The sequence below is a fragment of the Protopterus annectens genome, chromosome 16.part0, assembly GCF_019279795.1.
Source record: "Protopterus annectens isolate FY-2018-M chromosome 16.part0, PAN1.0, whole genome shotgun sequence".
Lineage (NCBI taxonomy): Eukaryota > Metazoa > Chordata > Ceratodontiformes > Protopteridae > Protopterus > Protopterus annectens.
Genome location: NC_056750.1, coordinates 112,846,700 through 112,859,844, shown reverse-complemented (window position 1 = coordinate 112,859,844; position 13,145 = coordinate 112,846,700). Strand labels below are relative to the sequence as shown.

At 43.2% G+C, this 13,145-nt stretch overlaps 1 protein-coding gene across 1 annotated transcript in view; it reads right to left on the bottom strand.

Moving 5' to 3' along the window:
* The window catches only part of TTC5 (tetratricopeptide repeat domain 5), an 852,502-nt gene that overhangs the window by 271,148 nt on the left and 568,209 nt on the right, over positions 1-13,145 (bottom strand). The gene's annotated exons all lie outside the window — the stretch shown is intronic.

Sequence of the window (13,145 nt, the reverse complement as noted above, 5' to 3'; positions counted from 1 at the left end):
AAATTTTCAAGCAAAAAAGAGGGGTAGCTATGGGAACACCCTGTGCTACAATGTACGCCAATGCTGTGCTCCACATGTGGGAAAGTAAATACATCTTTCAGCAAGAATGGGCAAAATATATTATGTTCTACCGTAGGTTTTTAGATGACATTTGTATTTTATGGCAAGGAACTAAAAACGAATTGGATTTGTTTTTAAACTACATTAATTCTACAACTAATTTTCTGTGTTTCACCCATGTTGTAAGTAAAACCAACTTAAATTACTTGGATGTCTCTATTTACAAAGATCATAACACAAAACAGGTTCACTCAAAAATCTTTCGGAAGACAACTTTTTCCAACTCGTTGCTACACTTTACCAGTCAGCACCCCTTCCACCAAAAGAAAGGGATTGTTAAAGGACAATTAATCAGGGCCAGTAGAATGTGCAGCAAGAAGGAAGATTTTGAGGATGAAATTAAAAAACTACACAACATGTTTTTGCAGCGTGGATATCCACTAGACCTACTAACTACCCTCACACAGGAAGTGACTAATTTAAGAGACAGTTCTTACAAACCCCTGCTAGGTGCTGGATGCACAAATCCAGGGCAAAATGAAGTGAGTAAAAGTATTACAGAAAAAAGTCGTGGTTTTGCATACACGTTTTCCAATGACAACATTGGGATTGAGCAGTCCATACTAAAACATTGGCCGGTACTCAAAATACACGACGACTTTAACTCGATATTGGAAAACAAACCACAATTTATTAGAAAGAAAGGTCCCAGTCTCAAAGAAATATTCGAGAGAAAACAACACCTGCAGGCCAACAGACATGGAGCCAAAAAAGGAACATATAAATGCGGGGCTTGTAAACAATGTCACATGATAATCCATGACTCCCACTTGTTTCTGAAGGCAAGGAACTTTGATATCAAATCACAGGGACATTACACCTGCAATACCAAGGGAGTGGTATATTTAGGACTATGCACTACGTGCAATAGTTTCTATATTGGAAAGACGGAGAGAGAGCTGAGAAAAAGATTATATGAACACTCCTATGACATAGAGAAAAAGAAAGAAAATAATGCCTTCTACAAGCACTCATTAATATGTCCAAATTATAATCTCAAATTCATAATTCTTGAACAAGTGCTACAAAATGAAAGAGGTGGTGACTGGGAATCTATTTTGGAATCCAAAGAATTAACATGGCAACTAAGATTAGATGCAAATAAAAGTCCTGGATTAAATGACACTTTAAGTATAAGCTCAATTCTAAAATTAAGGAGAGCTAGACTTTAATACCTAGTTCTGGGAGAATTAACTAATTATTAGCTTAGTTTCCAAAATCAATTTTAAAGCATTTTAGAATAGTTTTTAGAAAGAACCCCCTTTTCTTAGTATATTTTAATATATTTATTGCACATTTATATAAGCTTTGCTGCTATTAAGGTTCGTTTTATAACATAATTATTGTAACATTCATACATGTTTTGCTGCTATATACATAGAAAATTGTAAGGATTATTAATTGTATCACTTCATTTTTCTTTTCTTTCCATTCTCCCCACGCCCCCCCCCCTCCTCCCTTCCCCTTATGTTCCACTACCTTTCATTTTCCTATCTATCTGCAGGAGGATTGCAATCAAAAAGCACAATTTTAATATTTTGCATTTGTATTGTAACAAATTACACTCTTAAAAAATGAGAATCTCCATGTTAATTTTAAGTAAAACAATACTCTAGTTTACTATGATATAATGTACAAAATAATCCTCATATTTTTAAATAATTATTTTTATTTAAATTCTAAGCAGTACAACTTTAAGAAACCATTTGCTTATATAATGAATTAGATTCAATTATGTAAATGTATATAAACTGCCATTTATGCAGCTTTCATTGTACTTGATAAAGCTCGGTAGGAACCGAGTGAAAGCGCTTGTGTTAAACGTTGTGTGTTTTGGTGGAATAAAACTTTGTAACCGTGTTTACAGCATTAAAATTATTGCCTCCGCTCTGCCATCCAGGAATTTAGTGTTATATGCTATAAACAGTTGCTCAGTTTTTCTGAAAGCTTTTGTTTTGTCCAAGTAGAATTGTAGCTGCCTGTGTATATCCAAAGTGTGCAGAACTCTCTCCCCTTTATTCTGGGGATTTGGGTAAAAAGTAGGTAAGTGAATGGTTTGGTTTAAGGCCACATTGGAGACCACTTTTGGCATGAATGTTGGGTTTGTCCTAAGAGAAACCCTGTCCTGATGAAAAATGAGGAAAGGTTTCACGGCCATCAATGCCTGTAACTCTGAGACTCTTCTTGCTGAAGTTATTGCTAGGAGCAGAGCAGTTTTCCATGACAGAAATTTTAGATCAGCTGTGCTGGCTGGTTCAAAAGTAGGCAGTGTGAGTTTTTCTGAAACAAAATTGAGGTCCCGAGTAGGTACTGGTGCTCTCCTTGGGGGTCTTATGTTTTTTACCCCTCTGAGGTACTGTCGTAGTAGAGGATGTGAAAAAATAGGAGGATCCGTATTGTAATGAGCTGAAATGGCAGAGGCATGGATTTTAATAGATGAAAAAGATAGGCCTTTGTCTAACATCTCAGTTAGGTATTGCAAAATCTGATGTATATTAGGGACAAGTGGTTTGAGCCCTTGTGCCTGGTTCCAAGCACAGAATCTCTTCCATTTTTCTGCATAAGATTTTCTAGTGCTGGGCCTCCTGGCTTCTAAAATAACATCCATAATGGCTTTAGAGAGAGGTGCAGTCTGAGTGGCTACATTATCTGCCATGCTGCCAGGTTTAAGGTTCTGAGCTGACTGCGCAGAATCTGATTGTTTTGTTGTGTCAGAAGATGAGGTATTTGAGGTAGAGGCCAAGGTGGGCCTTGGGACAAACTCTTTAGGATTTGGTACCAGTGCTGGCGTGGCCAGTCTGGTGCAATCAGGATCATTTTTGGCCTTTCTTGTCTGACTTTTAGTAGCACTTTGGTGAGAAGAGGCATCGGAGGGAAGGCATAGACTGTCGGTCCTTTCCAGCTGAATGATAGAGCATCCACTTTCCATGCTTGAGAGTAGTAAGTTCTTGTGCAAAATTTCTGTATTTGGTAATTATGAGGGGAGGCAAAAAGATCTATGTCTGGGTGTCCGCATTTCCTTGTTATCATGCTGAACACTTGTGGATTTAGCTTCCATTCGTGAGGATCCATGAGATTTCTGCTTAGTTCGCCTGCCAGTGTATTTTTTTGTTCCTGGCAGGAATTGCGCTTGCAGATGTACTTGGTAAGTCAGTGCTGTGTTCCACAAAGTCATGGTTTGTCTGCATAGGGGGTAGGAATGTGTGCCCCCTTGCTTGTTTATGTACCACATAACTGTGGTATTGTCCATCTTTATTAATAGTTGTCCTTGATGTATTAGGTCCTTGAAGGCTGTCAGGGCATTCTGTACAGCTAGCATCTCTTTTTGATTGATGTGAAGATGCATTTGTTCCTTGGGCCACGTGCCCTGAATACATTTTCCAGCCATATGTGCTCCCCCAGACATAATCCGATGCATCCGTTGTTATTGTCTGCCTGGCTGTGGGTAAGGTGAAAGGCTGTCCCTTGTTGTGGTGACAGGCCTGGGACCACCATCGAAACTCCTGATGTAGGCAGAGAATTCAAGTTATGACTGTCTCCAGGCTGTGACAATGCTGAGTCCAAACACTTTTTAGATACCACTGTAGTTTCCTCATATGCAGTTTTGCATATGGAATTAGTAGAATGCAGGATGCCATGAAACCCAGGGCCTGCAGAAATTTTCTTGCAGGGAGATGGGCTTTTGTTGCCATCACTTGAAAGTAATGAGTCAGTTGCCTTTGTTTGTATGGCGTGAGATTAGCCATCTGGGCAGTTCTATTTAGGCTTGCACCCAGGAATATTATCTCTTGAGAATTTTGATTTATTTTTGTTTACTGTGTACCCTAGGCAAATTAGCAATAATTTTACAAACACCAGGTGCTTTAGAACAGTGTCCTTGCTCTCTGCTTGAATAAGGCAGTCGTCCAAGTAGGGATATATTTGAATTCCTTTTTGTCTGCAAAATGCAATTACTGGTGCCAGGCATTTTGCGAAGACCCTGGGTGCAGTAGATAAGCCAAAGGGCAGTGCACAGAATTGGTAATGCATTGAGCCTGCTATGAATCTGAGGTATCTTCTGCATGATTGTCTGATTGGGACATGCAGGTATGCCTCTTTGAGGTCCAAAGTAACTAGCCAAGCCTCCTTGCCCAGCATGGGCAGAAGTTGTTGTAGTGTTAACATTTTGAATTTTGGAACATCCAGGAAAGTATTTAGGATTTACAGGTCCAGTATTGGTCTCCAGGCTTTGTCCTTTCCGGGTACTAAGAAAAGTCTTGAGTAAAATCCTTGTCCCTGTTCTCACTGTGGAACTTTTTGAATAGCTCTCATGTCCATAAGAGCAGCAATCTGTTTTTGTGCCTCTGCCCATTGGTTTTGTGGCAGGTCTGGCATACCTTTTGGTTTTGGAAGCGTGTTGAAGTGGAACCTGTAACCCTGAGAAACAATGCTAAGCACCCATTGGTCTTGGGTGATCATGTGCCAATTTTTTGAGAAAAGTGTTAGCTTTCCCCCTAGGGGAGCTGTCAACAGATAAGTGCTTGGCATTTACAGAGAGAAGTCATTGTGACTGTTTACTATAAGGTTGTGATTTGTCTTCCCCTCCTTTGGGGGCTGAAGCACCCCATTGCTTAGGTCTGTAGGAGCCTTGGAGCTGAGATCTGCTTCTTGGGCATCTGTATCTGCCTTTTTGTGGCCTGTCTGACACTGGAAAGGACCAATTTTATGAAGGCCAGTTTCTGCTAAATCTAGGTGGTTGAACCTGTAAGAAATCTTTCACTGTCTGTATTGACTTTGCTTTATCCTCCATTTTCTTTAACACCTCTTCTGCCTTAACACCAAACAAAGTATCATGCTGTAATGGAGCATCCAATAATTTTACTTTAACATGGTCAGGTAAACTTTGTTCTTTCAACCAAGCGTGTCTACGAATAACAGAGCCTGTAATTGTGGCTCTGCAAGAAGCCTCTATTGAATCAAAACCACATTGCAGAGAATGCTTTCCTACTTGTTCAACTGCATGCAATAAATCCTGCATTTCCTTACTGTCGGGACTTTCTGTATTTGAAACCATTTTCTGTTTTAACAATGACATGAGGTACTGTTGATATTTAAGCATATGAAACTGACAGTTTAAAACTCTTACAGCTAAAGTAGCAGAAGTGTAAACTTTTTCCCCCATCTGTCCAGAGCTCTGGAATCCCTATCTGAGGGGACAGGATTTTTGGCAGTGGAAGCCTTAACCCCTTTAGGACCCTGAGAAATTGTTTCTGGGTCTGCAGCGGGGTTTTTGTAAAGAAATTTATGAGAGTCAGAGACCCTGTAGTACCTGTCTGGCTTGACTGGTGCAGGGGGTAAAGAATCAGGAGACAGACTGGATTCAGAAAAAACATCATCTACAATATCAGGCACAGGGGGGAATAGCCAGGGGCCTGCGCTGATTCAATAAAAGGAAATCCCTGAACCTTTTCTTGGATTCTGAATAATCCTGGCTCTCCCAATGGAAATGCTCCCTCATAGTGTGCAGGGTTTCCCCAAAAGAAAAATCCTCAGGCGGTGAGGCTGAAGGTATGGACTCTTCTGCATCAGAGTCCTCATAAGGAGGGAGAGAATATCCCTGATCAGAAGAGGAATCAGAGGAAATGGAAACCTGGTCAGAGGAATCATAATCAGTGTCTTGCCTAGGCCTTTTGTCAGGAGGGGGATGGGAACCCCTGATTAAAGTAATTAGGTCTTCGGCCATTTTAAGCATCTGTTTCTTTGGCATGGATGACTGTTCTGAAGAATGCTATACTTGTTTCCTTGTCTTTAATGGTGTTTTTGACTTTGCCTTTGCTGCTGTAGTAGCCTTAATTGTAAGCTGTGAAGGTCTGAAAACACCCTCAGAAGCCGATGCCTACTCAGCGGCTCCGGACCCATCTGAGGGTATAGTTTCCGTAGGCCTAATACCTTGAGTTTCCACAGGCCTTGGTGTCTCCACGTGGCTGTCCGTTACGGCCTGTGGCTCTGAGGTAGCAGGTATCAGGGGCTGCGAAAGCGCCTCACTGAGAACTGGCGAACCGGCGACTGGCCTAGAAGAGGCTTTGTCGTCGGTTTTGGACCTCGGATGCCTGTCCTTTTCTTTGTCTTTCCGTTTTTTGTAAATTCCGGTCATCGGTTGTTCTGACGGCATTATGTAAATTAATCCTTTGGCCAAAATAATGTAAAGCAAAATCAAACCGACATTTAATAGTGCGTTTATTGAATCTAGCACAAAACCGACAACTAGTAACGTCATGGTCAGGGCCTAGGCAAGGAATACAGTAAGAGTGAAAGTCCTTAAGAGGTATTTGCTTCCCACAAGAAATACAATTATTAACTTTTACTGACATCGGTCTGGAGCAAGAAAAAGTTTCCCCAACGGGGTACTTAGTTTATTGAAGACTTCAGTTCTGAAACTCAATTTTGAAAATCTCAGGAGTCGGCCGACCGGCACTTGTGAACTGCTTTTGCTTCGGGCACCGCGCGGCAAGAAAGACTGAAGAAAATGGCATCAGTTGCAACTTTTATACCCCTGGCACACTGACGTCAGGGAAGAAGCGACAGCAGCCGACGCCGGACCAAGACTTTGGAACTCGGGCCGACTGCGGGTCGCCTGCCAGCAGGATAACCCTAGTGCAATGACTGCAACAGTGAAACACAATGAACATCTGAGTGTTTGCAATTGGGGATGCATGAATTCCCCTTCCCTCTGGGTCAGGAGGTTTGGAATCTGAGGAAGACGCCATGGGGGTAGTGAGGACAGGCTGCACAGCAAGGGGTACCCAGTGCTGCCAAGGCCAGTCTGGCACTATAAGAATGGTCCTTGGTTTTTCCTCCCTTATTTTAAGCAGTACCCTGGGGATGAGGGGTAAGGGGTGAAAGGCATAGACCGATAGACTGACCCAGGGGAAGGCAGGGCATCCACTTTCCAAGCCATGCAGTGATGATCCCTGGTGCAGAATTTGCTGAGCTGATGGTTGGAGTGGGAGGCAAAGAGGTCTAACCTTTGGGGTTCCCCATTTCTGAATTATTAGGTTGAAGGTACTTCTATTGAGTTGCCACTCGTGTGGGTCCAGAAGATTTCTGCTTAATTGGTCTGCCAGAGAGTGAAGAGAGCCTGGTAGGAAATGTACTAACAGGTGTAGTTGCACGGCAGAGGCTGTGTGCCAAACGGGATAGACCAGCCTGCATAGAGGGTAAGAGTGAGTCTCTCCCTGCTTGTTGATGTACTACATTACAGTGTGTTGTCCATTTTAATCAGGAGAGCCCCTGGAGAGAGAAGGGGCTTGAAAGCTATCAAGGTGTGCTGCACAGCTATTGTGTTTTTGATTGATGTGCCAAGGGATTTGCTGTGGGCTCCATTGGCACACTGTATGCACCTACCGTCCAGGTGTGCACTCCAAGTGTAGTCCGATGCGAATGCTCATAATATCGAACATACAAAGTGCTTTTTTTGAGATTGCAGTACAGTGAAGAATGAGATATTTGTCTTTTCCTCACTGTAGTGCGATCTCGGAGTTGGAATATATATTCAGTATGGGGTGTGGGGGGAACAGCCCCGCACAATAGGAAGTTCGTGGTCCAGTACATTCGATATTATGAGTTGCAATTTGTGCAATTCGCTCATATGATATAGACCCGTGCTACACAGCCATCATCTCTTTTTGACTGATGTGCAGAGGCATTTGCTGTGGGTTCCATTGGCCCTGTATGCACCTTTCATCCAGGTGTACACCCCAAATGTAGTCTGATGCGTCTGTGGTGAGGGTCTGGGCAGCGGGGGGTGGGGAGAAAGGCATTCCCTTGTTGTGGGAGCATGCTGTTGCCCACCAAAGAAAATCTTGTCTGAGGCAAGGAATTATAGGTAGAAGAGTTTCCAGGTCTTGAGAGAGTGCTGGCACCAAAGGCTCTTTAGGTACCATTGAAGTTTCGTCATATGCAGTCTGGCATATGGAATGAGTAGTATGCAAGACGCCATGAACCCCAGAGCTTGCAGGATCTTCCTTGCAGTTAGCTGGGGCCTTGTGGCTAGTTGAGAGAAATAGGCTGTCAGGAAAATTTGTTTCTCTGGAGTAAGGTATGCCATCTGGGAAGCTGCGTCCAGACTTGCTCCCAGGAAGATTATCCTTTGGGTGGGCACCTGTTTGGATTTCTTTTCATTGAGTGTGTGCCCTAGGGAGGTTAGTAGTGTCTTTACAAAGGCCAGGTGCTTGAGCAGCTTCTCCTGGCTGTCTGCTTGAATAAGGCAGTTGTCTAAGTATGGGTAAATCTGAATATTTATTTGTCTGCAAAAGGCAATGGCCAGAGCCAGACATTTTGTGAAAACTCTGGGAGCAGTAGATAAGCCAAAGGGAAGCGCAGAGAAAGTACAGTTGTGTACCTACCATAAATGTAGATGTTATACTGTATTCACTGTTGCAGTCATTACTCTGGGATTATCCTGCTGGCAGGCTACCCGCAGTCAGCCTGAATTCCAAAGTCTTGGTCCGGCGTTGGTTGCTATCGCCTCTTCCCGGACGTCAGTGTGCCAGGGGTATAAAAGATGCAGCCGACGCCATTTTCTTCAGTTTTTCTTGCCCCAGATGTCAGGTGCCCCCAAAAGGGTAGGCTAAATAGATTATGCCAAAAAACATGCATGCACTAAAGTAAACATTTCCGTCATCTACAAGCAAATACACCACATAGGTTGTATAGAATAGAGAAGTACAGATAAGACCCAGCAAATGAAAGGGGGATGGTGGGAGGGTAACCTGGACTGCAACAGTGAATACACTCAAACATATGCCACTAAAAGTTGCTCAGTCTTGTCTGAAAGCTTTAGTTCAGTCCAAGTAGAAGCGTAGCCACCTGTGTATGTCCAAATAATGCAGAAGTCTCTCACCCTTGTTCTGTGGATTTGGATAAAAGGTAGGCAAGTGAATGGTTTGGTTAAGGGCCACACTGGACACCACCTTAGGCATAAATGTAGGGAGTGCCTGTAACTCCAAGACTCGTCTTGCAGAGGTTATTGCTAGGAGCAGAGCTGTTTTCCAGGATAAGAATTTAATATCAGATGTTGAGGCTGGCTCAAAAGGAGGCAGTGTGAGTTTTTCCAAGACATAATTTAGGTCCCATGCAGGTATTGGTACTCACCTTGGAGGTCTTATGTTTTTGGCCCCTCTGAGGTACTGTCTTATTAAAGGATGATAGGTGGTTCTGTATTGTAATGGGCTGAAATGGCAGAGGCATGAATCTTAATTGATGAAAAGGATAGGCCTTTGTTCAGCATCTCAGTTAAGTATTGTAAAATCTGAGGAATATTTGGTACAAACGTGTCAATTCCTTGTTCCTGGTTCCAAGCACAGGATCTCTTCCATTTTTCTGCATAAGATTTTCTGGTACTGGGCCTCCTGGCCTCCAAGATAAAGTACAGTTGTGTACCTACCATAAATGTAGATGTTCGAGTGTATTCACTGTTGCAGTCATTACTCTTGGGTTATCCTGCTGGCAGGCTACCCTCAGTCGGCCAGAATTTCAAAGTCTAGGTCTGGCGTCGGGTGCTGTCGCCTCTTTCCTGACGTCAGTGCACCAGGGGTATAAAAGATGCAGCCAACGCCATTTTCTTCAGTTTTTCTTGCCCCAGATGTCAGGTGCCCCAAATAGGTAGGCGGAAAAATATACCAATAAGAAATGCATGCACAAAAATAACATTTCCTTGATCTACAAGCAAATACACCAAAAAGGTTGTATAGGATAAGTCCCAGCAAAGAGAAGGGGGATGGTGGGTGAGTAACCTGGACTGCAACAATGAATACACTCGAACATCTACATTTATGGTAGGTACACAACTGTACTATGTTCATAGTGCTTCACTGTTGCAGTCATTACTCTTGGGTAGAATCCTAAAGCTGAGGATGGGTGGCTGGGCTAAATAGGATTAGGAGAGGCTATGAGGCCCTGCAGAACTGCAGTGGCGAAGCCTGCTCTGGACTTAGAGTAGAGAGGCAAGTGGTAGTGCTTTGTAAAGGTGTGCACTGAACTCCAAGTTGCAGCCTCTAAGATTTCTTTGGTTGGTACTCCTCTTAGGAAGGCTGCTGAAGTGGCTGCTGCTCTGGTGGAATGAGGCCTAATGCCCTTAGGCAATGATTTGCCATGTTGAAAATAGCAGAAATGGATGCAATGGCCTATCCATTTAGAAATAGTCTGTTTTGAGATCGCCTTACCTTGTGATCCTGCAGCATATGACACTAAAAGTTGCTCAGTCTTTCTGAAAGCTTTAGGTCTGTCCAAATAGAAGCGCAACTGCCTGTGTATGTCCAAAGAATGCAGAATTTTTTCACCCTTGTTCTGTGGACTTGGGTAAAAGGTAGGCAAGTGAATGGTTTGGTTGAGGGCCACACTGGACACCACCTTAGGCATAAATGTAGGATTTTGTCCTCAGAGAAACCCTGTCTGGATGAAAAATGATGAAAGGTTCCACAGCCATGAGTGCTTGCAACTCCGAGGCTCGCCTTGCAGAGGTTATGGCTAGGAGCAGAGCTGTTTTCCAGGATAAGAATTTTATATCTGCTGTTGATGCTGGCTCGAAAGGAGGCAGTGTGAGTTTTTCCAAAACATAATTGAGGTCCCAGGCCGGAATTGGTGCTCTCCTTGGAGGCCTAATGTTTTTGGTCCCTCTGAGGTACTGCCTTATTAAAGGATGATAAAAGATAGGTGGTTCCATATTGTAATGTGCTGAAATGGCAGAGACATGAATCTTAACTGATGAGAAAGAAAGGCCTTTGTTCAGCATCTCAGTTAGGTATTGTAAAATCTGAGGAATATTTGGTACAGACATGTCAATGGATTCCGGCATGTAGCTCGCGAGACATTTGCCTGCGAGCTACATCGCCGAAACCAAACGGCTGCATCAGCACTTTGCCGTAGTGCAAAGTGCAGAAACAGCGCAGCCGCTGCCACTATAATCTATGGACGAGCAGCTGCAGCATTCCTTCTTCCCGTGCAAGGAATGCATTTATTTACTTATTTATTTATTGTGATGTCAGACTGACAACACAATAAATAAATAATTAAATGAATGCATTCCTTGCACGAGAAGGAATGCGTTACACAGCCCGTACGGCTGCAGCTGCTCGTCCATAGATTATAGTGGCAACGGCTGTGCTGTTCAGGCACTTTGCACTACGGCAAAGTGCTGATGCAGCCGTTTGGTTTCGGCGATGTAGCTTGCAGGCAAATGTCTCGCGAGCTACACGCCGGAATCCCATGTCAATGCCTTGTTCCTGGTTCCAAGCACAGAATCTCTTCCATTTTTTTGCATAAGATTTTCCGGTACTGGGCCTCCTGGCCTCTAAGATAACATCCATAACAGCTTTTGAAAGAGGAGTGTTCTGAATGGCTACATTATCCGCCATGCTGCCAGATTTAAGGTCCTGAGTTGGCTGTGCAGGATCTGACTGTTTTGTTGGGTCAGCAAGTGAGAAGTTTGAGGCAATATCCATGCTGGACCTTGAGACAAGCTCTTTAGGATTGGGTACCAGCGCTGGCGTGGCCAGTCTGGTGCAATCAATCATTTTGAGCTTCTCGTCTGACCTTTAGGAGTACTCTGGGAAGGAGAGGCAGTGGGGGAAAAGCATACACTGTTAGATTTTTCCAGCTGAATGATAGGGCGTCCACTTTCCATGCTTGCTTGTGGTAAATCCTTGTGCAAAATCTCTGCAATTGACAGTTGTGAGGGGAGGCAAATAGATCTATGTCTGGGCATCCCTATTTCTTTATCATCATGCTGAAGACTTGTGGATCCAGTTTCCATTCGTGGGGATCCATGAGGTTTCTGCTTAGTTCGTCTGCCAGAGTATTTGTTTTTCCTGGCAGGAATTGTGCTTGCAGGTGACCTTGAAAAGCCAATGCTGTGTCCCATAAGGTCATTGCTTGTCTGTAGAGGGGGTAGGAATGTGTACCGCCCTGCTTGTTTATGTACCACATGACCGTAGTGTTGTCTGTCTTTATCAGTACCTGTCCTGGATGAAGCAGGTCCTTGAAAGCTGTCAGGGCATTTTGAACAGCTAGCATCTCTTTTTGATTGATGTGAAGATGCATCTGGTTTGCAGGCCATGTACCCTGAATACATTTTCCTGCCATATGGGCCCCCCAGGCATAATCTGATGCATCCGTTGTCAGTGTCTGTCTGGTCAGGGCTGGTGTAAGCATTTTGGGGGCCCCCAGCAAATGTCAAGTTGGGGGCCCCCTGGGCACTTTCAGTCTAAGTATCACCCTGTCACTGCCACCACTTCTATCCATCGTTTTAGTTCATGCTGCAGGCTTTTAGGAGTAGTACACACACAATGACCTGTAGCTACAATGATCTTATTACAACAGGCATACATACCACACTGTGTTGGCCCATCTCACAAAGGGACATTTTACAGTTACTGGCATTTATGTGTAACAAGGATACATTACAACAACTCTATGTACAGGGGAGAACTAATGTGCAATGGAACCCTAGGCACTGCTTACTGTTTCAGCCCCCGCCAAAAAAAAAAAAAACATCCTCCAGAGTTTCCCCCATGTTGGGCTTCCCACTTATGCACAATACTTTTTTTTCTTCCATTTCTCACATTTTACCTTTTTTTCTTCAGCTTTTTCAAGAAGCCATAACTTTATATATGCTCTAAAGTGCTTTTTAAGTTTATTTTTTTTACCCAATGATGGCTTGAACAGAAATGATGATTAAGGAAAGAAATTCAATATTGCTGTTCAGCTTTAGTTTTCCTTCCGTCTTTTCAATATACTTTCTTGACCAAGACAGCACAGTAATAACCATTTAGGAAATAACTCAGTTAAGCCGGTGCCCCCAGAAGCTAGAGCATTTCCTAACCTTTTAATCCAAAAGTGGCCTAAACAAAAATCGTGAGTAAGAAAAAAAGAATTTCAGTCTTATTTTTTTCTTTCAATGAAGACAAGTTGTATCCAAGGCTTAAAATTCAAAGCTGACAAAAAAAGTAGCTCAAAATAAATTAACAAGTCAATTGTTGTGAGGATAC